Consider the following 25,374-nt stretch of genomic DNA (forward strand, 5'->3'; position numbering starts at 1 on the left):
ACGAGAGAAAATGGCAGCTTGTCAATTGAGCTGTAACAATGTAATGAGAGAAATATTTTTGCTCGAGCAGATGTCAGACAAGACGTGTTATCTGCAAAACAAATTCCATATTTTGCAACAACGAAATATCACATTTATTATTGTATTAGGTGAAATACAACACTATGATTAACCTCAGATTAGTCTTTAAGAAATCCCTGTTCACACGACTCAGAGCATCAGATGTATTTGATTCGATTTTGTGACACCCGTTCTCATACTGTTGGCGTAGCACCACTGGTTTTCCCCATAGCAGGGTAAAGTAAAGTTATTGCTGCGTCACTCTTTCTATGAAATTACTTTTCAAGTTGGTTTTGATATAAACAATGGAGACACCAGCTTTAACAGTATTTTGCAGCCAGCAGAGAAAACAGTGCTGTAATCTTTCCAAGAACTACTAAATGAAAAGACGTCATAACAATATTATATGAATATAACAAAATTGCCCAAGACCAAAAAAGCTGAAGTGCCTTTTGTGAAAAGATTCTTTCTTTCATTTCTTTTGGAATTTGAATATGGAGGTAAATTGGATTGTGTGTAATGACAGCACTTCGCCATGAACTCAACAGTAGACGGGAACATGCTCACACACAGTTAATTGGCACCATCAAGAAACTGGAGGGCTGTGTGCCAGGTAATAAATATGACAGTGATGGTCTGTTGGTGCAAAGCCTGAGAGTAAATAACTTCTCTGGGATATGGGAGAATAAGTAACAGGAAGAACCCAGGCCCTGAGATTTGTGATCCAACTGACTATACTACAATACCATCCTCCTCAACTCCTGCACAGAGCAGGACACAGCTCTGGGCAGCGGTGAAAGGGAAGGCTTGTGACCAACCTCCCAAGACACAGACTGTGCAACTACACAGGTGTATCTTCACCAGTCTGGTTTAGGAAGACGAGAGGGTCGTCCACTAACTAGAATCTCTGTGGTTTGATCTGCGATTCCTCCAGTTTGTATTGTGCAAGATACTGAGCCCCAAATAGCCCTGACATCTGTGCCAATGGTGTGAATGGCTGCATATGTCCTCCATCTGATGACCTGTATTACCTCTCATCTGCACAGGGAAGTCAGGGAAGTAAATCAGGAAGCAAAAGGCTAGAGGGAAACACCAATATACTCTGTGTCCAAGGATATGCTCTCTCACATGACAAAGTGGATCCTACACATTGTGGCTGCGCATGAGACTATAACAAACTGTACTGCTCACAGACACTAAGACGTTGTGAAACAGCAGACTGAAATGCTAAAACAAGACTTTATTGATCTGGTGAACACAGTCTGCTGTCTGAATGCTGAGGTGCTTATCAGTGCCCCCACCACCACCACCGACAACTGCCTAAGGGGATTCACCCTCTTCACCTCCCTCAACCACATCCAGGTTGCCACTGCCATGCCGACAAGATTCCGTCAAGAAGATTTCTCCTAGAAACTTTGCTTATTTGGAATTTAAAATCCATAAATACTGTGCCACCTATTTGATGACTTGCTGAACTGCTGTCTCTCATCTGTATTGACTGTGATCCTAGGGATTTGCTTTTCATTACCTTTTACTTGTTTATTTCTTATTTTTTATTACATTTCTGTCCTAATTATAAAAGTACTTTGAATTTCCTTATTGACATGTGAGATACAAATAAACTTGCTGTGCATGTTGAGTTCATAGGCTTGTACGGTACATTGCTGCTTTACTGAGGTAATTACTCATTGCCCAGTGGCACTAAAGACCAGGCACTAAGGTGTGGCATACATGTAAAGCACTGTCACTATTTCTCCTGTGAAACACACAATACAGAGAATTGTACATATATATATATATATATAAAATAATATATATATCTGTGCGGCAGCTGCAGACCAGAACCACATAACGTTTGTGAGAAAATGGCAAACTTGTGAAATACCTGCAATTCAGCAATTCCTCATTTGTATTTGCTCCCTAGTGCTCTCCGTCATCTAAGAGTAATGATATACAGCGTCAGCTTGTTTTATTTTGCACAACGCTGCTACTCTGAAAGCAGGTGTGTTGTATTCATGTATTTTATTATGTGCTATTGGGCAATAGTATACGATCACCAACTTGTGGTGGGATTGAGTGAGCTTTTAAAAGCCCACACTTTCCTTAAGTTAAATATGTTGTACTTTTTCACAGTAACATTGTGTTGGGGCGCTACTGTGGAAACTTAAAGTGACTGTTATCTGCTAAAACAGACTTCCAACTGGAATGACCATTACTATATAGAGTAGGTGGTCTATGATACCAATTATCAGCCACTTGCAATGAAGTCTTAAGATCATTTGCAAGACTGCGCAACGTCTTTTCAAGTCATAGCTGTCAGGGGCCACGTCGTCGGAAGACAGACTGAGTGATTCTTGTGCAACTTGGCTGTCCCATTTTAAAGGCTCCTTCAAATACAGCCAACATATGCCTCCTTCCATCCCAGAGCAACGAAGGATCCAACTGGTGGATCCTTGCGTCAGTTGCTAACCATGAGGGACAAGCTGGTGATAGGAAATATGAAATACTATAGACTGTCTCATTACTGTCTCATTCAGCCTTTGCAAGGTCCTCCAAAGGATGCAGCACCTGAGGTGGGATTCAACTCATGACTCAAATTACCTCCACGGCTTTCAAGGCATTAAGGACCCCACAACAGGTTGAATGTGTGAAAATTCCCTCCAGTCAGGTGGAAATGAACTTCAAGGGAATCCAGTTACCTTTGAATTGCACTTGATCATGTACGAATGGGCACCGTGAATACCATGACCCAGATGACAAGGCAAACAAAGGAACCTCATCTGTTTGAATTTTTAGTGAAAACAAATAGACAGAAATTACCAAAGGGGATAAAAGACACCAATAAATCAATTAAATGAATCCTTAGACACCTTCCATGTTGGTGTAATTCGAGGGACACATTTTCCACCAGAAAACATCACACTCTCTTTGTAATTGACCTCATCCATTATCAACACAGCTGCTTGACCCAAACTCCCATTACCTGACCCATCTCATCCATTTCCCTCATCAGTGCTCAGGAAGACCTGCAGGGTTTCTGTTGGTGCTCAACTGAACTGAACTGTATTTCCACTACCAGCAGCTTAGGGTAATAAAAAAAGCTGACATTATAGTCTCGTAGCAGGGCTTCACCTTCTCCCTGCTGCTGACATACTGCTGCATCTCTTTCGCTATAAGTAAGTCATGAGGGAGAAGAGTGAGGGGAGAACGAAGCAACACTGGAAGATTGCTAAACTTTAACAGAGGATCCAAACATCAGCTCGGTTTCTCCAGTTTTCACTTTTTAATTTAGATTTGCATCATGTTAATATACATCTTATCTAAAATCTACAGGAAACACTTTTTTTTTTTTTCAAAAAATTGCTTTGTTGTTGAGCCATGCACAAGATGTAGCAACCTTTGAGTCCCTTTTGACTTTTGAATATTTAACAAAGAATGCTATTGCTCTGTGACCTTTAAACCCCTAAAAACATGGTTTCAAGTATTCCTGTGTGTCATAAAATATTCATTACTAAATATGCATGAACGAAAGAAAAATCACCCTGTTGACCTGCCCATGGTGTATCCTGCCTCTCACCCAGTGTCAGCTGGCTCCAGCCCCCTCAAAGGATGAGAGGTATAGAAAGAAAGAGATGGATGAAAGAAAAATGTACAGAACATATAATTGATTGACACTGGTGATGCAAATACACAACCATTCTGCCAATTAACTAAACTCTGATTGCATTTAACCACTTACAACCATGTTCATTAAATATTCGTAAATCAGTTGTTATTAAATGTAGTCCCTGCAACATTGATCTTCTGATACATATACTAGTTACATGTCTATTGAATTCCAAGGAGACAGTTTATATTAAACACCTATTTAGAAGTAGTCAATTCAGAATCATACTGAAGAACTTATTGTTGCATGTCATTCATTCCATATCTCTCCCTGATATCACACATGCCCGTTTTAGAGTGACTTTGACAGATAGTAGAGGTGGTCATGAGGGCAAGAGTGAGCAGGATTGAAGAGGAAAGGTGGTTGAATGGCAACTGGGCGGTCAACCTCCCCCTAAGGCTGAACTCTCCCTCTGCCTCCACTATAATGTTATCTCCCTTTGATAACTCCTCACATCCTGGCAGAACAAAAGCCCTCTCCAGGCCCCAGTGGCTACTTTCCTCTTTCCCCATTACCTGCCCATTAAGAAAAACTGTGGCAATTGTGGAGAAAGAGGACACAGAAGCTCATCTTGCAGAGCCATCCTAAGTCATTACTTACACCAATGCTGTGTCGCTACTTGGAGCTTGGCCTGCAGCAACTAATGATGAGGGATGGCAGTAAGAAGAGGAGGATCTCCTCTGTGCATTGAGCAGGAGGGTACTGTAACCTCATTAATAGCGGCTGCCTGGAAAATGGCATTACATTCTCACTGCAGACCCCTCTCTCACTTCAAGCCTCTGACTGCCCTAGATCTGGGCGGCTGCACTGCCTCTCTCTGTAGATGAGTTTATCGTTGTGCTTTGTAAGAAGTGGTCTTACACAAGAGAAGGCAGCTGTCTGCCTCTGAGTGCTTTGATTGCAAAACTTGGCTCCCTGTCTTTTTTGTGCACTGCGATTTCTGTCCATCAGGATGTGTTTTGATTTAAAAATAATAAGGCACGCAGGTTCAGCTGCCTTTCAGGTACATGGTGAAGATGTTGTTGAGAACTGTACTCCCCTGAGAGTCACAGCTTATATATGGACAGCAAGGGAGAAAACGACCATATTGTGCAACCTCAAAGCTAAGAGCTATTCACAGGGCATCTTTTTATTTTTGCTTTCATCATTCAGATACATGCAATTCAATCCAGGCCCACTCATTCGTCTGCTCTGTCTTTCATGTCTGTGGACCTGACATAGACCCAGAGCTATTAATGCAGAGAGGGAGGGGTGAAAAGAGACAGCAACGTTCAGTAAAAATAAGAATAAGGCTACATTCATACCAATATGTTGACCTTAACAGGATGTTAATTTTGCTGTTTACACCAGGTGTCCACACTAGTCCAGAGCTTTCAAGACACTCTTAGAAAAGCTGGGGTATTCATGGGTGACAAGCCTGCCTCAACCTCTTGTGATTGGTCTAAAAGTGTGAACCATCCAAGAAAGTGTCTTCATACTGCAAACAAATGGAACCATGGTTCTGTGTGAAGTGTCTTTCACACCTGCTTCTTCATCCAGTCCAAACTGAAAGTTACAGAGCAAAGAAGTTCGGTGTCAAAACAAGCTACGACTGCAAAAAACAGGTCTATCAGTGCTTTTAATTCTAATGCGAACATGCTAACATGCAGTTTAGTGTTTTAGGATGATAAAATTTGCTATAGATCCAAACAGTTGTAAGAATTCATCCAATACTTGTTGAGACATTTGGCATTAGTGGAAACATGGGGTTACTAAAGTTGAAATAATTCCTCCTATGGGAACTTAAATATCTGCACAAAATTGTTTCATTAACAATCCATTTTATATTTTTTGAGATATTTTGGGACCAAAGTTTGTCCACCACTGCACCATGTGAAGAATGCAGCCAGCCATCGAATGGCTTTGTTGCAAAACTCGCATCGTATTCGTATAAATCTATCAAACTGAAATATGACCCATTGAGAGGAGCAAGGCTTAAATGTGAACTGCCAGCTGTTATAGACTGATCTCAATAGTGAGAATGCTTTAATAGGATGCTTGAGTGTGTGAGGGTTGGGTGCAAATGATTGTGTGTGTTTGTGAAAGAGCAGAAAAAGAGAACTGCCCACAGGCAACTCATTACCTGTCCACCACAATCACAAGGAATCCCTCAAAAGATTAATGCTTTCCCACAGTACCATTGATCTCTATGGGGGAAAGATACCATCAAATTCAACATGGCCACAACTGACGAAAACACAAAGAACCATGTCTGTCTTCCAGGTAGTTTATAACATAGAGGTGACGTGTCACTTTCAGGTTTAAGGTTCTTTTAAAATGTGTCCAAGTCTGAACAAGGATCAATGGGACTTAAAACCACTTATTGTAAGTTAGGCATCAAAAAACTTTGCCACTGTTATGTCTTCTATCTATTTGGCAAAGCTCAGACCGGATCCCCCCCCCCCAGCCCTTTATCAGAAGACTGATGTCCTGACATGACTGATAGCGCTGGAAGAAATCAGGAGACCATGGTCATTCATGCAAAGCAGCTGTGAAAGTTGAGATACCGGCTGCAGCTTTATTGCCAGCTATTTCTAATTCTCTGCACACTGGCTCACTGGGTTTCATTTGCTGTTGTCCTGGTGGTTTATAAAGCAGATTTAGACACCAAGGACCTTTTTGTCCTCCCTGTGGATCTTTCTTTTCACTGCATATTTCTTTTAAATCCAAGTAGCAGCCTGTCACACCATCAAGCCAAGTTATTGTTAGTTTCATTCATCAACAAACAATGGATCAGTGCAAGACTACCCGTCAGTATTACAAGTAATTGGCTAATACATCATTATTTCAGCCACTAATATCAAGGTAGGTAGGTATTTGTCTTTGGATTGTTAGAACAGAAGAGCAACATGTCAGAAGAAGCTTGGTTACTTTTACACAAACATTCAGCACATGGCTTGACTTGGTAATTCCTAATTATTCACTGTTTAAATTGATGATATCAGACTGAGATGGATGTTTTTGGTAGGAAAACAGATATTCACTGAGGTGGATGCATCAATTTACTGACTAACATTTTCATTTCTAGAGGCACGTCATTAGATTTGTTAAAGAATGTAGCCCCATCTTCATTGGCCCTGTTCATACCAGAAGTAACATGCTTCTAGTGTGATCTAATCACAGGAAGGAAGCTCGGAGTACATCAGTTCACAACTGGCATTAGACCAGCTTCAAATTTGTCTGGATTTGAATTAGTCTTCAATGCATCAATGCTAATGTCCTGACATTGCTGACTCAAACATAAAAGATTTTCATATTTTGTATTTCTACTTGTGTATTCTGACTAGGATTTGACTCAACATTTGTTTTTAAATCATAATATATGGCAGTGAAACTGAATTTTAATTAAAGCAAAGCATTGGCTTATTTAAGTCACTGCTACAAGCAATTAGCTTACATGTCCTCCTTGTTGACTTCAGTGTCCACACACACACACACACACACACAGTAATCAGGTTGCCCAGAGAAAGGCCCATGAGGCCCTAGGTTACCTTGAGTGACTTTGGCCAATTAAAGCCTTTGAAAACGGCAGATACAGGAATAGAATCATAGAGAGGAGGAAGGGATGGGCCATTATGTGCAAACATAAGCACCAACACAACCTCTCAGCCTGTTGATCATCAGCAACTACTCATTTGTCAGACTTTTTCTTATATACCAGTCCGCTCTGATTAAAAATAAAATCTTAATCGCTGAGGTAGGTTAGCTCACATGTTGTTCAAATTCATTAGATGAGCAAATGAGAACACAGAAAATTATAACCTCTTTTGTTTCCTGGCTGGTTGGGTCACATATTAACTAATACTAAACTAATGCTTGGGTTACATAATGTCTTCACCATGAGACTCGACTGGGCATCTCCCAGCCCATTTTATCTGTCCTGTCTGGCCATTGAGCGAGGCGCCAGGAATTTGATGTCTGCATGTTTTACTTCTCATATAAGAAGTGAAGGATAAATTTGGTCACAGTAATCCAGAATAATACATCTGGAAATTTCCTTTACACCGGTATGTTTAGCTCACTACCGTCCCTAACACGTAAAACAAAATCAACCAAAGCTCAAAATCAAAAGTTGTTAAAGTAAGATGTTTTGTATGTTGTAGAAAAACAGATGAATCCAAGGCAGGCTTTCAGTGCTTATGCATTATAGCAATCCTTGGTGTGGGTCTCCTGAAGTGGTCTTGCATTTGCCAACCTTCACCCTGATTAGTATGGTGTCACACTGACACACTCCTGACACTCAACCCCACCTCCCCACCGTCGCCCAGCCTGCCTCTCGTTCACAGGTCCTTCTCTGGGATGGATCATGTCCTGCTGTGCGAGCGAGACAGGCTGTCAGTGATGGCCTTTTGTTTGAAGATGCACACCCATGCTGTGAAAGGAAATGAGTGTTCATCACGATGTGTTTTTATTAGATAGTTAAAAATCATAAGATTTCTTTTCATGAGATTCATTGGCAGCTTACAGAATTCCTCCTTAATTGCAAGCAGTGGTAATACAAGTATTACATTAAGGAATTGTGCTGTTTGTCCTCTCAGACATTTTGAGCAGTATTTGGACCAGCACCTATTTGTGCAGATACTGTTATCATTAAAACTGAACAAGGAAGCTTTTTGGACTCACAATGCACAGACAGATCCAAGTGATTAAGCAAACATTAAAAAGCTATTAGGTAAACCACAGAAACCTGAGGCACAATTACACTCCAGACTGCCAGCATCAGCTTCTCTTCCCCTCCTGCTCTCCTTCTTACTTGCACTTTTCTCTGTAACTCACATTCTCGTCAAACAAAAACTCATTGTCTCTTTTTAAAAATACACACTAGAGACATCTAAAGTAAGTTTACACCTAATTAAAACATAAAAAGGAGGTGCTGATGAATTACAGGGTTTTAAAAGCTGCTGTTTGACAACTGCTAAAAACTGAAACTGACTTAGCCATAACAGCCACAGTCATATTCTCTGTTTTATTTGTTTGTACAAAACTGAATATAAAGTTTTAAGTGAGCTAATTACAACTAAATATTTTCCCATTCGGAGAGAAACAAAAGTGCTGTCCACCAGCTTAGAAACTTAGAGGATCTATAATTATATAAGAAAAAGAAAGCCTCACATGCGAAGGAAACTTATTGTGAAGGCATTAATCCAGAGTGGCCATTAAGCATCCATCATGCACTTATCAAATCAATTGTGGCTGCTGATGTTTTAAAAACATTTACTGGACAAGTTCAGTAAGTTCAGTCAGTGCCAGTTGTTCAACTGAGTGAAGTGGATGACCTCACATCCTGTTTAAAGTGGAACATTTCAGGACTTTGACAATAAAGAGCAGCTTGTCACTTGGTTTCTTTCTGAGGACACAGTGAACTGAATTAATTTGTGGACTTCCTCTGTACCTGCAAGGCATTCAAATGCTGCAATCAGCCACCTAATGACTCCACTGTTATCATCAGGTTATAAAAGTGCAAATCGGTATGACCCATAGAGGAGTATGACTTAAAATGAGATCTGCCAGCTGGTATAGATTGTTCTCTTATGTGAGAAAACTTTAAAATGGCCAACACCTGCTTCTCCTTCAATGGCCCTGGTCTGACTCGGTAGTAATGACCATTTGGGGCAGTCTGATCACAAAATGGACACATATAAGTACAGATATGAATGCACCCAAGATGTAGCAAGGAGATATTTTGATTGAGATTCAATCACTCAGACCACATTCAGAGGTGGTCTGGGATGAATGTGGCCACATTCTTATGCCAGAGTGAATGCGAATGCGTACTTTTTAATTTCTCTCTCGGGCCACACCAATATGTTTTCATTTTATAATTGTTTTTAAAACAAAACTGATCTCCATCCACACAAGCATTTTAGCCCCATATCAGAAATAATCCCTGTCAATATTTACACACTCGAACATGCACATGATGTTCATTAGTCATGTGCGTGCCTTTGTAAACAGAAAGCAAATTGTATTTGTTTGCTTATTTGCATAAAATACTTTAAACTTGGAACAGAAATTGTTAAAATTAAGAACAGGGATTTCTTTACTTGGCCTACGATGAAGTGGAAATGTTTCTGAAAGTAGGTGTTAGCAACAGATGGTAGTTATATGTCAGATACGATACAATGGGATGCACTGTAGCAAAAGTGATGTGTCTTAAACCTTAAAGTTGTTTTAAATTTATCAAGGGCAAACTGGCTAAAGACAATAAAACATTTCATGAAATTCATATCATTGTATATTTCCATATAGAGCTGGGGAAGTAAGGTCTCATCACAAGTGGAGAGGTGTGAACTGATGGACTTGTATCTGCCTCCTTATGATCGCATGACCCAAGATGCATGTTAACGAACAGGGTCAATATGTCTGTGTACGGATGGAGTGTGTGTGAGAGTGGGCAGACATGCAGATGAGTGTTGCTGCACCTGCGCGTGTGTATGACAGAGAGAAACTTTGATGAAGGCTCAAAGAGGAAAAACGTCCACGAGCAAGTCATTACCCATCAGTCACCCGGAATCCGTCAGAAGAATAATGCTCTCCCGCAAAGCCATTGATCTCAATGGAGGAAAGATACCATCTATTTCAACATGGCAAGACATCACTGACCGAAATGCAAAACAACATTTTGGCCATGAATGTCTGACTTTCAGGTTGTCGAAACATAGAAGTGATGTGTCACAGTTGAGTCTCTGTATCTTTCTTTTTTTACTTAATCCCAACATTAATCCTTTTTTAAATTAATGACAGTAAATCCATTTGTGATCAAGGGTTGCTTGATACCATTTATTGCAAATTAAGGAGGCTTTAAAAATTGGTGCCAGTGTTACGTCCTCTATCTATTCGTCTTCTATCTATTTGGCAAAACATAGACTGGCCTGGATTTTCCCCCTGAGCCCTTTAGCATAAGACTCTCTGCACCCTGGCTCACTGGGTTTCATCTGCAGTTGTCCTTGGCTTACAAAGCAGATACCAAAGGCCTTTTTGGCTTTCCGTTCTCGTTAAAACTAAGCAGCAGCCAGTCACACCATTAAGTCAGGAGAGTGCTAATTTAAGTCATCAACAAACAATCAGTGCAAGACAACCCATCAGCATTACAAGTAATTAAGCTATTCTATTATAATGTTAGCCATTTCAATAGATGACCTTCCATGAGTTCTTGACAAAAGCATCACATTGACATGTTGTGTCAGGTAAAGTAATGATAACATCTGCTTGTTAATCCAAGTCCTTCCTCTTCGGTTGTTAGAACAACCAATACACATGGGATCACTTGGTAATATTCTAAATATTAGGTGTTTGCAGAGATGATATCAGACTGTGTGAAAACAGATATTCATTGAGGACAGAGTGCAGGGATTCCTTAGCACAACGTCCACAAGTTTGGTGCAGAGGCTGGCATTGTGTTTTACCGTTCTCAGATTTCACAATGGCTCTTGGGTGTGTTGCAAATTCAGCTCATGCACAGTACACTACTACAGAGCAGAGCTGGTGTTATGCTGAGCTCTGCTTGCATGCTGAGAGCTGTATGTTTGTTGCGTGAATGCAGACAGTAAATGGAGCATTTGTGGAGTTCTGTACTGACCTCTGTCTGCAGAGGACAGGAAAAACTTAACAGATGTTATAATGGGCAACTGACATGGGTAGGATTTCTCCCAGTGCTACCATTAGCCAGTGTGTTTGACTGTGAGATCTTTGATGTAGTGAATAACATGTTCATATCATTATGAGACAGTGGCAGGACAAACAAAGTATATGTGGTCGCCTATGATTGTCACTGAGTTGAGTTGTTGGTACATCTAGTCCATCATTGACACTCTTGATCTGCTTCACTGGCTTTAGACCCTTAAACATCCACAAAACATTTTTAAAAATAACCAACTGGAAACATCATATGACTGCAATCAGTGTTAAGAGCTGTCTTCATTAGTGAAGAGATGAAGTTTGGTTTGATGATTTCTCATGTTGGGGGACTCAAGTAGTTATTTGGTGGATGCTGCTGCTGAAGCTTTCCCTCATGTAAATGTCAGACTTTCAGAGCAAATCAGCAAGCTGAAGAGTTCATCATCAAAGGGCAATTTCTTCACTAGTCTTCCAGAATGGGTGGGTGAATGGGTGGGTGCATGTGTGCGGCGTGTGCATTTGTGTTACTCTGTGGAACAGGGAGGGTGCTCTTCAAACAAGATGAGATGTGGGCAGCGGTGCTGATTACACAAGGGGCTGTGAGGCGCACGTAATCACGTCATACAGCTTAGTTCGTTACCATCTCTTAGCCTCTGCTAGACTGGAGTTTCCATCTCTCCTGCCTGCGATAGACTGGAGAGATGGAAACTTTGTGCAGCAAATGAATGCAGAGAGGATTAAACATAATCATGCTGTGAAGAGGCAACCATCTTGTCTTTGATGGCTCCAACATGTGATGTTTCTTCTTCAGTCTGTTATTAGAGTTATAGCTAAGCAGCATTGTAGTGGAAATACCATGCATTATGTTGCTCTTCACATCCGACTGATTTACATGTGATGTTGCAAATGATGACAAAGGATTGATGGAGTGGAAACCTGCTGGTGTTTATATTATGCATGTCTTTCTGGATACCTCTGAGTTCCTAATTAGAATTTACAATATGCATTCCCTGCTGTCTCTCATGGATGTGAAAGCAATATGCTTTGAGAAGGAAAGATTGCAGTTATTGAGTCTGCAGGGTTTTCTGAGTGTTAAGAAACAAGTTATAAATAGTGATGTCACAAATCCAAAATTATATCTGTTATGATCTGTTACTAAATATCTTAATACCACAAACCAGTTCTTATTAACTGTCATTTAAATGTTTTACTTGACTAGACACCAACAGATTTGTCAGATGTATTGTTGTTATTGTTTAAACACTACCGAGAAATGGAGAATGTGTTTGAGTAAATACCTTTAAACTGTATATTGTTCCACATTGATAGTTGAAACTATTCCTTCAGGGAACTATTATTTTAGTACGAGTGGCAGATGTACTGATCCTTCGTCATAAGGGTCACAATTATAGTTATGGAATGGTCAATGTTTCATCCTGGGTGAAAGTCCTGTCCATCTCCCTCCTCCTTACACTGACTAACCATATCTGTGGATTTAAAAAAAAGTTGGTTGGACAAAACAAGCAATTTAAAGATGTCCCCTTGGGCTCATGGGAAACTATAATGGGCAATTTCTGACAGTTTTTAGACCAAATTATTTATGGATCGATCTAAAAAATAATAATATTGGCAGATAAATAAGTGGTGAAAATAAGTTTGTGTGCAGTGGTATACCCTGCTCATGCAAAGTAGTTTTCAGAGGTAATTAGTTTTACGCTGCTGCTTTGTGTCGGTTCCACCTGTCATTCTCAACAACAACTTTTTTTCTCCTCTCCGTCTTCTTCTCTGTGTCTTTATCTCTCTCTGCACCATTGTTAAAGCTGTGACTAACCTTTACTCTGGCAGCCTGTCTAACTACCCCAGGGTATATGATAGCTGGAGGATAGACTTTAATTGACGTGATAGCATTCCTGAGGTGGGGCAAGGTGAGGGAGCAGAGTAGGTAGAGGAAGGCTGAAAGTAAAAAGGTTACGTGCTTTCCATGTTTTTGCTCAAGGCTGGAAATGTCTCTTCATGAGTTTAGATGATAATAATGTGATGGGAGACAGCTGGATTCCTCTCATTTAATTTTTAATTTTTCAGCAGTAGGATGATCTGATTTTACTGTAAAAATAGGTTGTGGATGAGGTTTTTAAAACATATTTCACTGTGGGATGCCTGAGGATAAATACCACTTTGGAGGAGTTGCACAGTCGATTAGTAAAGTAATTTCGCATTTCTTTAGTAGAACCACGTTTCTTTGCCTGACTGCACCCAATCTAGCCCAAGTCTTTTCTCTGACCTTTTCGTCGGACTGCAGGTGAGTTCTCTCATGTTGAGCTGAAAACAAAACAAGAGTGCCAAACTGGCTGCTGGCATGCTTTAAGTACCACAGACATGCGGTCTTATCTCAAGAGCTTGCTTGTCTTTGTAAGCTGAAACAAGATAACTCATTTTTAGTAAGGTCTAAACTCTGAGTGAACTTATTTGAATGGATGGTGTGTTGCTTTCAGACATACATTTCAAAAATAATAGGATTTCACAAGTAAGCCAGTGATAGTCTATGAATTATTTGATAATCGTCAGATATAATCATCTACAGAGACTTTTTTCTCAGTTGAACAAAAATAGAAATGTGTAATTAGAAGTGAATTATGTTTCATTATCTTTACTGGAAGTTCATTTCCATGCATGCATCCATCCAGAGGCATTCATGTACTGCAGCTTATATTACAGGCATTCTTGTTTTTTCGTTTTTTATCAACAATATACTATTAAAACTTTTTGTATCAACTTGCCTCTATTTCCTGCAACAAAAATGCAATTATTTTTACAACTTGAACTCAGCATTGTGTAGAAAATTCATTCAGTCAAATTAGATTTAGGGGTTAGGGTCAGGTTTGTGACAGTTAGCTTGTTGGTTGTAGCAGTTAGCAGAGAAGGGTCATAGTTGAATCTCTGTCTCAGCAAAACATTTCCAACCATATTCCAGAACATTATCATATTTTGAACTACTAATTTCTGTTTCACTGACTCTAAACTGTAGACGTTAAGAATGATAATAAGGTGGTTATGTTATATATGGCTGATTTGAGTTATGTGTTTCTTAAGGGAGAGCTAATATTCATTCACACATATGACTGGGTCATGACTAAATTGAATAAATTATTTTACACTCACTTCATGCAGCTTAATTTGTTCTATCAATAAGTAATTCAAAGGCTGCTTCACTGTCACAGCACAGTCAGACTCTGGTGTATCTGAGTGTGCAGCAGTTGCACAAAGACTGTGGTGTGAAAATTCAAGGAAGCAATTCAAGCAATGCATTAACACTGCTATGAAAAATGAAAAATAAATAATTGAGAGGTCATGGCAATTCACTTATAGAGGTGAATGTAGAGTACAGTGGCCATGTTGGTACAGGCAAATCATTTAATTGAAGTCACCCTCTTGTAAAGGAATCAGAAGAGCATAAAATGAGCTTAATAAAAAACTTTGTGCATAGCATAGTAATTCTGAAGCAAAAAGTCTAACTCTCCAAGAACGTGTTGAAATAAGTAACAAAGGTGAATTTATAACCAAAGTTACAATGGTTAACGTCCGTCAGTGTACTCAGAATATCCAATAAAAAGTAGAGATTTATGAAGAAACTGTTGGATGATGCAATAAAATAGAATAAAAAAGCTGCTATTATTATTTTATAAAACAAATCCCTCTGCTTTAATGCCAGAATAAACAACAAATTAATATCTCAGTAAAATAGTAGTGTGTGTGTGTGTGTGTGTGTGTGTGTGTGTGTGTGTGTGTGTGTGTGTGTGTGTGTGACACTGCAGTCTACCAAATGAAGCTTGCAATTATAAATGTGAAAGTTAATAGGATTAAACACTGTAAAGGCTGGCATCCACATGAGACCACACGCCTGCACACACACACACACACACACACACACACACACACACACACACACACACACACACACACACACACACACACACACACACACACACACTTGGAAACATTAAACCCTTAATGGGGCATCTTGGTACTTTGACATCTGCCTCTCTTTCTACAGGGTCGAGGACTGTTGACCATCTGTTTCAAGAGTTGTAGCAGCATGAGGATTCGTGTTATAAGACCTGTTTTCTTCTGGATTGAATGGGAAAAGATGGGAAAGGTAATGAATTATAACCTAAACTTTGCTTGTGATGATCCAGCATAAGTGCAGCATGTGCAACAGCAGAGGACAGTGGTTGAGCTAGAATTCATTACCTCTGCTGCATTTTGCTGAAGCTACCTCATTCTAAAATGAAGATTATTTATTTTGGACACAAATGAAATAAAATAGGGATTTATCCTTGGGCCATAGCTGTTTACATTATACATACATAACATAATTACTCCCACTCAGCTCTATAATGTCCTTAATGTCAGTCTTTGACTATGGAGATATTCTATACTGTCATGCAGCCCCATCAACTCTGCAGCAGTTAAACCCAGTGCATCACATCGTGTTATGCTTCATCACAAATGACAAATTCCGCACACATCATTGTTCTCTGTATAACTCGGTTGGACTAACTTCATTTCAAACAAGAAGAGACAGTCATCTCATGTTGTTCATCTATAAAGCTCTGTTGTAAAAACGTCCAAATTACACAACCTCTCTTCTCTCATTTAAAGCCAACACAACAGCACACAATCCAGTAACTACTCAACTTCAGACATCCATGATGGCAGAACTGGTTTAAGTTACTATACACCTTTTAAATAGAATCAGTTACAAACTAGTACTTTTACTATGTGATGTTTTTTATGAATCTTGTGACTGTTTTTATTCATTTATTTATATTGTCTTGTTTTGTTGTTGCATTTGTATATTTGTTTGTTGCTGATTGTGTTTCTTGTTCTCGGGCCTCTCTTGGAAAAGAGATTTCAATCTCAATGTGACTGCCTGAATTATCAAAGATTAAAAAATGGATAAGAAAAGTGTAAAAATCGCGAAAAGAGAAAGTTGGTACTAAAGTTTCAAGCTGGACTCACATGTATGCGTTGGAGGCTTTAACTGTCACATCATAGCATAATATTTGCAAAACGTATTACTCCCAATATGCATTATTTACATTGAGCATTTCTCACCAGGATTCAACAAATCTTACTTTTTAAAATTCCACACCACAAAGTGCTCCTGTTGGACTAAGGTCAATAGTGATGACAACTAAACAACATTTGAAATTACTCACTGTATACAGGATCTTTGATTCTGCAAACCCTTGCTTTTATGTTCTGTCACATTAGGAACAAAGGTATATGAGTAGACACTTCCATAGTCAACAAGCCCCTGACTGACGCGCAGGCCTCGCTCCTTGGGTGCAGACACGATCTCAGACACACAGAAACACCTCCACTTTCATTGCCTGTGTCAGTGATGGATTACGCTGAGAGAGGAATGAATTGGAAGGTACAACGGAGCAGCGTTCATCTTGCCACAAGAGATGATGGTTGTGAGAATGAATAGGTACCTTTTAAACCAGAACATAAAGTGACATGCTCCTTTGTTTTGCTTTTTATGTCTACATTGTTCCCTTCCTCTTCTCGGCGTCCTCAACATACTCCCAAGTGACAAAAATGTCACTTCATATTAAACTGTTTGTTTATCTCCAGCAAGGTATTTGTTCCCACTGAAAATACATTGCTCTTGCATTCCCTCTCCCTCTTCATCTTCCTCACCCCCTCCACATGGGTGTGAAACTCTCACCCTCATAGTCCATTAGCTAATTGCACAAATTCAGAATTCATCAAATAGTGAAAAAGACATACCAGCAATTCTCTAATTTAAAACATGTCACACATTTGTCCATCATTCCATCACGCCTTATACATGTCAGTCCATCCCTGTTACAGCAATGTACACATGCCATTCAAAGCAGGACACAGCTCAGGCTGCAGTTTTCTGTCTGAGCCTGAGAAAACTAACTGATCTGAAATCAACCAAACAGGCATTTGCTTGGTTTTTTTGTGGGAAAAAACGGACTTGAGCAGGATGTTTACCCTGATAACAGACATGTGACGTGTAGGTCAAGTGTAAAAAATCAAGTACAAAGCCCAGCTGATGTGACTTAACCCGAACTAAACCCAAATATCATTTCAAAACCTTTAACCAAACCCGGCCTGATCTGGGTCCCGACTGGCTCGGGACAGATATCCGCTCTGCTGGTAAAAATCTGTCTCTCCTGTTGAATCGTATTTAGTGCCGAAAGATGTCAGTGTCTGTAGAGCACAACAACTGCTGGTCATACTGGCTCTCATCAAAAACATGGGAATAATGGGTAAACGTATATACAACTTTTTTCAAGTCTTTATTGGAGCAAAAGTCTTGATCTCAATTAGACTTGCTGAATAAATAAAGCGTACCTTATTAGGATAAAATATAAGTTACATAAATTTGTCATCCAGGTCTGTAGATGTACAACATGACAGAAAGAAACATATTTAGTCTTTTTCTGTCCAGATAAAGCATGTAGGGGATTTACAATGAAACATTGACCTCAGGCCATATCCCATACATCATGTGATGTTTTCATCATTGTAAGAAGACGTATGTGTCATGGTTCACATGTCCTGCCAAGCAGTATTGTTCAATCCCTGCATGTATAGAGAGAAGGCCGGGGGAGCAGGGGGCTCTGACCCCCTCCCTGGCCCACTGCTGCAGCCCCTGTCAACGGGAGAAATATGAATCACATGTCCATGCCTTGCCTCATTATCTACACTTGTGTGAACATGCCTGCATGCTCTGGGGCATACAGATGCACACATGCACACAATGGCATGCAGGTATACCTTATGTCCAATTACAAAGACTGAGCACATATTGTAAGCTTGTTCCTGCACACACAACAACATACAGAGAGGTGCACAGTCAGCTTTCAGCCTGTGGGACTGCTCCAGGCGAGGAGTAAGTCCCGCTCTGCTAATGAAGCCATGCTGCCTTCAGACCTCTCAGCTGGTGTACCCTTGAACTCTGTATACATCCCATTTGCATAGCCAGCTCCTCTCCCAGTTCAGCTGTGCAGCCCAGCACTCCACTTCTGCCGGGGAATTCATTAACTGCACGTCTCATTGGTATTTATAGAAATGCACAGCGGTTTTTGCTCACCTGCTTCCACTGGTAAAAAACTCACACAGAAAGTTAAACAGCGTAGACACTGAAATTCACTTGGACTGTATTTTAGATACACATGATGAACAACTGGGGGAAAGTGGTATTATTTAACCTTTTCTCTTGCTTCTGCACTTAGAGGAAGAGCTGCTGAAAATCCATTCACCACAAAACCCTGAACAAATTGCACATCCACTTTTTTCTGTGCCTGTCTTTGCAAAAAGTGTTAAATTACTGCCTTTTTCGTTTGCCCTACTATCATCCTTCACACTTCATCCTTCACACTTCATCCTTCGTTCAAGGCGTACAAATAACATCAAAGATTCTTATTTCCACTCCAGCGGTACACAACAGGGCTTTAGAGAGACAAGATATTGGTTCATGTGGTGAGAAGACCTTGAATTAATTTAAAGCTGATTAAAGCAGCCTCCGTTTACATTTGACTTCCCCAGAAACAGCTTTTTTTCCACTGCTGTAAAGTGCCGGGTAGAGCTCTGCTGTGAGTACAGGGCTGTGACGGAGAGTTGTCGTTGGTGTCGATCATGAGAGTGATGTAATTGGTATTTGTGGGTACATGCTAATTGATATGATAATATGCAGGCTTTGGTTTTAGCTAAACGTTCAGCTGCAATTATCAGACAAGATCACAGGCTTAGAGGAGGGGAGCTATTGTGTTGGGCTGAGGGTGAAGACAGAGTTGCTTCTGTGCAGAAGGTTCAGATCTAGAGGCAGGATGTCAGCAGTCGGCAAATCAAAAGATCTCTCACTCGAGGCGCAAAAAGGGATTCTCTCAGCAAAACAGCGATGAGAGGAAGCCATGATGGAGATGAGATCAGCGTTTCATGTGTTCCCCATGTAGCAACAGCCTTTAGATATACCTCACGTCTAATCTGTGAATCTGTCTTCACTAATCTGTTCACTGTAGCCTCATTTCAAAGCAGAAGGGAGACAGACATGATATGCAGCAGTGAGGGTTTGAATTGTGTTAAAAATTAAATTCAAGAGTTGTGTCATGTCTATGAAAAGGGGAAGATCAGGCGGCAGATAAGGATATGGATAAGACTGTTTTGTGAATGTGATTCACTTAAATACTTTAATGATATATATAAGTTGATTACGAGCAAATTTGATAACTGATATAGCAAGAAGACTTCAAGTCTGACTTGAGTAAAATGCTAACATCAGCTCACTGTTGCTAACGGCCTGTCACAGCTGCAGCAAAAAGGAGAACTTTGTCATCAAACCAACGTTGTTTGGGCTTGTTTCTTTAGTCTGATCATAAATCACATAACAAAGATCAAGAACAACACACACACGCATGTAAGCTAGTTAGGAGGCATGAAAATACCATCAAAGTATGTCTTCTTATGAAACCAAATTTAAATTCACTAGATCCAGATTTTTATTTGATATGCACCAAATTACACACACTCATAAATACCTGTTTCCTTAACATCAAGATCCATTAATTATTCTCACAATGTAAAACAAAGTGAAAAAAAAAAAACATCCCCGGAGCCACGCCCTGATTTGGGTCCACATAAAAATGTATTGGGTTCTTTCTTGGGTGTTGCTCCACCCGACATAAAATTCAATGGAAATCAGTTGAGTCGTTTTTTGCTTAACAAACAACCAAACAAAAAACAAACAGAAGAAAACAACCTCCCTGGCGCAGGTAAATATGAATTATTTATTAATATAAGTCTGATGTCCATAGAACACAGTCTGTGTATTTTGTAGCTGTACAGAGAAATTCTGGCACTTACTCAACACTGAGCAGTACTATATAAATATCTGGCTGTGAATTCTGCTCACATGTGCCTCAGCAAAGTGCATATTTGTTTATCAACAGCTCTCATCCATGATAGCTCATATCTCCCCGGAGGAGTGAACACATGCTCTCGCCACTCCGGCGCTGAGACGCCTGGTTTCTGGAGCAAATTAATTCCCAGTTGGAGAATGACTGTTATGAATGGGTTGGGCGAGAGAGATAGATGGGCTTGCCATTCTTGTGCAAAGCCCTCTGCTCCCAGTAACAAAGATGCTGGGGCTTGTCCTACTTTTGAGGGAGGAAAAATGTGGCTTTGTACAGTGGCTCAGGGGACGCTCCATGTGGGGCTGCGAGGGCTGCTGTGTTAACAGACTTGGAGCAGAAAAGACACCCAGAGGAAATCTGCCATCAGAGAGGAAGACGTGGAGCTGTGAAGCTGTGAAGTTGGGTGCTTCACAATGATTATATCCTTCTCTCAGATAGAAGCTTGTTGTTACCCACTGTTGTCTTTTCTGTCAAAACTCAAAACTACACATTTATGGAGCATTAAGCAAAACAAGACAGTAGTATGAAGCAAACCCAAGTGTATCTCTGCAAAGAGCTGCACAGCTTCACCTCACATATGATCTTTAAAATATCAACTTGCCAGATATTAATAAAACAATCAAAATATGAAAGATGGAAGTTTTAACAAACCCTTTATGGAGACAGCATCACTTTGTCCTTCTGAACAAACCCCATCTTTTAGCAAGGGTTACTGTGACATTTTCTCCTTCATGACCAGTGATTAATGTTGAAAACGTGAGACCATGTTTTAACGTAGGTGCAGTTATTTAAGATAACAGGAGGTAAAACTGGCTGTTACATTTTAGGGTTCAATACAATATTTGAGATAGTAAAACATACATTTCATCAAAATCTCATCCTTTTCTCCACCTCATACATATCATCAGCAGTGTTGTGGGAATGTCAGCTAGAAAGATTTATTCCCTTTGGTTATGGTGTGAATGGTTTACTTTTATAGCTTCAACAATATTCATAACTGTTGTGTTCCATCAACATCTTGTTTCACACAGAAATACATCACAACTTGGATTGCAATTAAGATTCCATAAGTCATCTCACAGGTCAGCATGTAGTTTAAATATATTATAGAATACAGAAAACCATATGAATAAATAGTTATGAACACACAAGACACTGCAATTTTGTTCTAATTTAAAACATTAACCAAGATTATGTCTGTATATTTTTTTAAAAATACAATCTATAAGCGCACATAAACCATAATAATCAATAACAGAATAGATTATAGTTGCTCCTTCAAAATGTAAAAATATCTTTGTATTTCAGTGAATTGACGAAACCTTTGGCAGAACTCAGTGGTCAGACGATATTAGTAACATGTTACTGTTAATTACATTAATTCATTTTAGTCATTTGTCTTGAATTATAGATCAGTATACTGAACTGAATAAATGAGCAGAACACATGTTCATTCATAAACAATGAAGACATCCTAATGTCAAAATTGTGGTGACAAACATGTATTTCTCATGAATAACTACTAGACTTTGCATTTATGAATCCCATTTAAAAAATGTAAACAAGTGGAGGGATTCAATCACTCAGGAACTCCAATCTCATCATTTAAATCCTGTCAAAACTCTGGATTTTCTCTGTTAAATCAGAATATAAATCCTGGATTAAATCCTGATTTAAAGTGACACTGTTACACACACACACACACACACACACACACCTACAGCTGTATTCATTCACAGACTCCTTCTTTCAAACTCAATGAACTATAGAAACCCTAAAACAGGATTATCCAAGAAGATTTGATTAAATAATAAAGAAAAATATGAACCTATATTTTTTAAATATCTTATTCTAATGACTGCATTGTACACCTTTCTGTCCTCGTCGTTCACACATCACAATGATCAAATTCTCTTGCTCTGTGGGCAACAATAACGGACCCCTCAATCAGCTTATAGGACAACTGCTGCTGATGTGAGCTCGAATCCCTCTTAGCCTCCCTCTAGTCTGCTTTTCCAGCTCCACAAGCTTCTCATGGCTGCTGAGCAGTCTTAACAAGCCAACAGGGAGAAGGAGGGATTCCCATTATGCGTCCCCAGGAGGACGACCAGATGCCAGCCACCTTGGTGAGCACGATGACTCAGTGGAAATTCTTCAGATTGTTTATCTGATCTCTTTTAAAAACTGAGACCAGAAGATATAAAAGATGCCTTCCTATGTCTTTAATCATGTGCCTTTATGCATGAATCCAGCCAGAGAGTCTGCAAGTCCTGTGATTGGGAGCAGCTCTTACGAGAGACTGGCAAGTCAACTGTTTTGTGAAGAATACTTTGAGAAGACATGAATACTCACGCAGACCAATCTCATTATTTCAATCCCGTCACAATTTAGTTTGATGGATTAGATTCTCAAAGGGAATTACACACATTTGAAATGTTATCCACTTCAATAGCAACTAACAAGTGTCTTCTCAAAAGTAACACTTTGTTCCATTGTATCACTTCTTGAGTTCGACATTGTTATTTTGGACAATTATAGAATAAAGCTGTCAGAGTCAACTCAATTCACCTCCACTACACTCAACACCACAGTGAACCCAGAGCAACGTTACTCAGTTTCTAGCTCTGTCAGCTGTTTGAGTTTTACAACATGTTTGTTTCTCACAATTCTCTGAATCCATAGGCTCCAAAACTCAGCGACTGCTCAGTTGAAGACCTGGTTCACGATAATGCGGACATTTTGCCAAACGCATCTGCTCCTCTGCGTTTCGGCCTCTTCAGGCAAATGGCTTTTAACAGAGATTTTTACAAACGCAGATTTGTACAAGCTAAACGGAGCATTTGGGAAATGATGACATCACAGCTGACTTTGCACATACCCACTGCTACTTTGTTTTCGAAGCATGCACCAGAAATAACAACAACAGTTTTGGCTCTATACTGGTTTCTCTGTGTTAGGTAATCAATGCCGGGTATAATTACAAGTTTGCAGCTACATTTATCATCTCTGCACCATATGAGCGGCAGTCACTGGCGTCCGCCACATCCAATTTATAAGCAAAGATAAAAGTTTGAAAAAGTTATGAGCTACTATTGTTTTTGAAGTAACTACCCCCTAAGGAGAATAAGCTGACTAAGAATGCTCAACAATGTTCTTCTCTGGTAATTGACAGATTGTTGATATAGACTTTATAGCCACCTACTGGCGTGGCATGCTTGTTGCAGCATTAAGTCATTTTTATGTCCTTGTCTGTCGGAGATATTTTGTAAAAGTAAAGTTTTGTGGATGGAGTTTATCTGTTCAACAAAAATATCTACAGTCTCTGTGTACAAAATATCTACAAGTCTCTCGTAGATGTTTGCTTTCCTGCCCTGTATCACATTTTCCACGAGGAGAGAGCAGCACCATCTTCGGAGCTTTTGTTCCAGCTGGATACCACCTGATTTCACTCATTATCCTGGCTCCTGAAATAGTCGAGCCTATTAAATCGCTCTTAATCAAGACCACGGTTCATTGACTCAAGGAGAGTTAAAACAGTTTCGGTGGGGAAAAAAGCATAGAGGACCTGTTTGTCGTGGTTTGAGCTGACCACCACAGGCATGATGAAATCCTCATAGTGAAATAGGGAATGCGCAGCTATGATTAATGAATGCTCGTATTGTGTTGTGAAGTGCATACTGGTATAGATGCCTGCTAGTGTTGTGATGCCCTGTGAACCTGATCAGTAAAGTGATTGAATTGACTGATCGCTCTGCTCTGTTTCTACTGCGTCTGATGGTTGTTTATTCTTCTAGACGTTTTCCTCCACCAAACAGTGCTTAATGTTGCTTTTAGCATTGATTGAAATATAAATCATTAGATTTATTTTATTTCACATCTCAAACGATAATCAGTTTGTATTATTGATCATGTCCATAACTGTCCAAAGAAAATCACATTAATCACAGTGTCCCCTTCTCCTGTAATGTAGGTGTTTCATTTCTCGCTTTTAATGGTAAATGCATCTCATCTGGATTACAGCGACAGAGTCTTTCCTTTGCAGAGATTTCTTTATGTCCATCCACTGTTTGAGGTTTGGGGGTTCAAGTCTACACTAGTTTTTTGTGATCAGGTTTTTTCAGAAATTACAAACAAAGTTAACAGGCTTTGTTTTGCAATCACTTCTTCTTTGAATGTACAGGACCTCAACATCACAAGGGATTTCATATCCCAAAGTCTTTTTTACAAATTTGACATTTCCCCCCCCCCCCCAAATATTTTAATTTTTGGTCATGTCCAAAAGATATTTGAGTTATTGGTATTCAAGTTCCCTTACTGCCTCCAATATTGTTCCAGTGTAATGAAAGATTTCCTCCACTTCTTTAAGCTTCTGGATGAATATAGTGCTCTCCAAATTGAGCCCCAATTCTCCTGTGATATTTCTGTGTTTAGTTCTTTCTCCCATTTTGCAAATTAGCTGCATTTAATATGTCAGCACCTATAGCTTACATGAAGTCGGGTTAGGCAATGTGTTTTTGATTGTTATGAGGAGAAACCAAAAAAGGGGGGATGTCACAGATTGCTACAGATATCCGTATCTCCAGAACAGAAGAGGAAACAAGAAATGCAAATCAAGAAAGCGGATTCTGAACAACTCAGCAATTTTTTTGGGCCAATTTACTCTTGCTGCGTGCCGGATGATAACCTCTAAACAAATCATCTTTCACCCAGCGAACCAATTCAGAAGCTTAATGAAAAGATGGTGTGAATGACTGAGATCTTAAGAGACTTGATCTACTTCTGATCAACGATAGCATCCATCCAAGCTCCCCCTTGAGGGACGTGGAGTATGGTAATGAAATTATGTAATCATGTTGTGCTTTACAGAGCAAATATCCACGGGCTGTGGCGCATCACTTCCATTAAACCAGGATGTCTTTTATACTCGCAGTGCAAGTGCTCCCATAATTAAGTTCACTGTAAACATAAATACCTAAGAAGGAAAACCACTTCAACAATTACCATGCAATAATGTCACAATCTAATGGAAAGTGTATCTTT

General features: G+C 39.7%; 1 protein-coding gene and 1 long non-coding RNA gene across 5 annotated transcripts in view; one reads left to right on the plus strand and one right to left on the minus strand.

Moving 5' to 3' along the window:
• The window catches only part of pex5la (peroxisomal biogenesis factor 5-like a), a 78,275-nt gene that overhangs the window by 50,243 nt on the left and 2,658 nt on the right, over nucleotides 1-25,374 (minus strand). The window lies entirely within an intron of this gene.
• LOC109625335 (uncharacterized) overlaps nucleotides 1-25,374 on the plus strand; it is a 102,399-nt gene that overhangs the window by 48,408 nt on the left and 28,617 nt on the right. For both annotated transcript variants that reach the window (XR_011240603.1, XR_011240602.1), the window contains exon 2: nucleotides 15,435-15,536. This is a non-coding gene — a long non-coding RNA (uncharacterized lncRNA). The remainder of the gene's footprint in view (nucleotides 1-15,434; nucleotides 15,537-25,374) is intronic.

The sequence above is a fragment of the Paralichthys olivaceus genome, chromosome 3, assembly GCF_024713975.1.
Source record: "Paralichthys olivaceus isolate ysfri-2021 chromosome 3, ASM2471397v2, whole genome shotgun sequence".
Taxonomy (NCBI): domain Eukaryota; kingdom Metazoa; phylum Chordata; class Actinopteri; order Pleuronectiformes; family Paralichthyidae; genus Paralichthys; species Paralichthys olivaceus.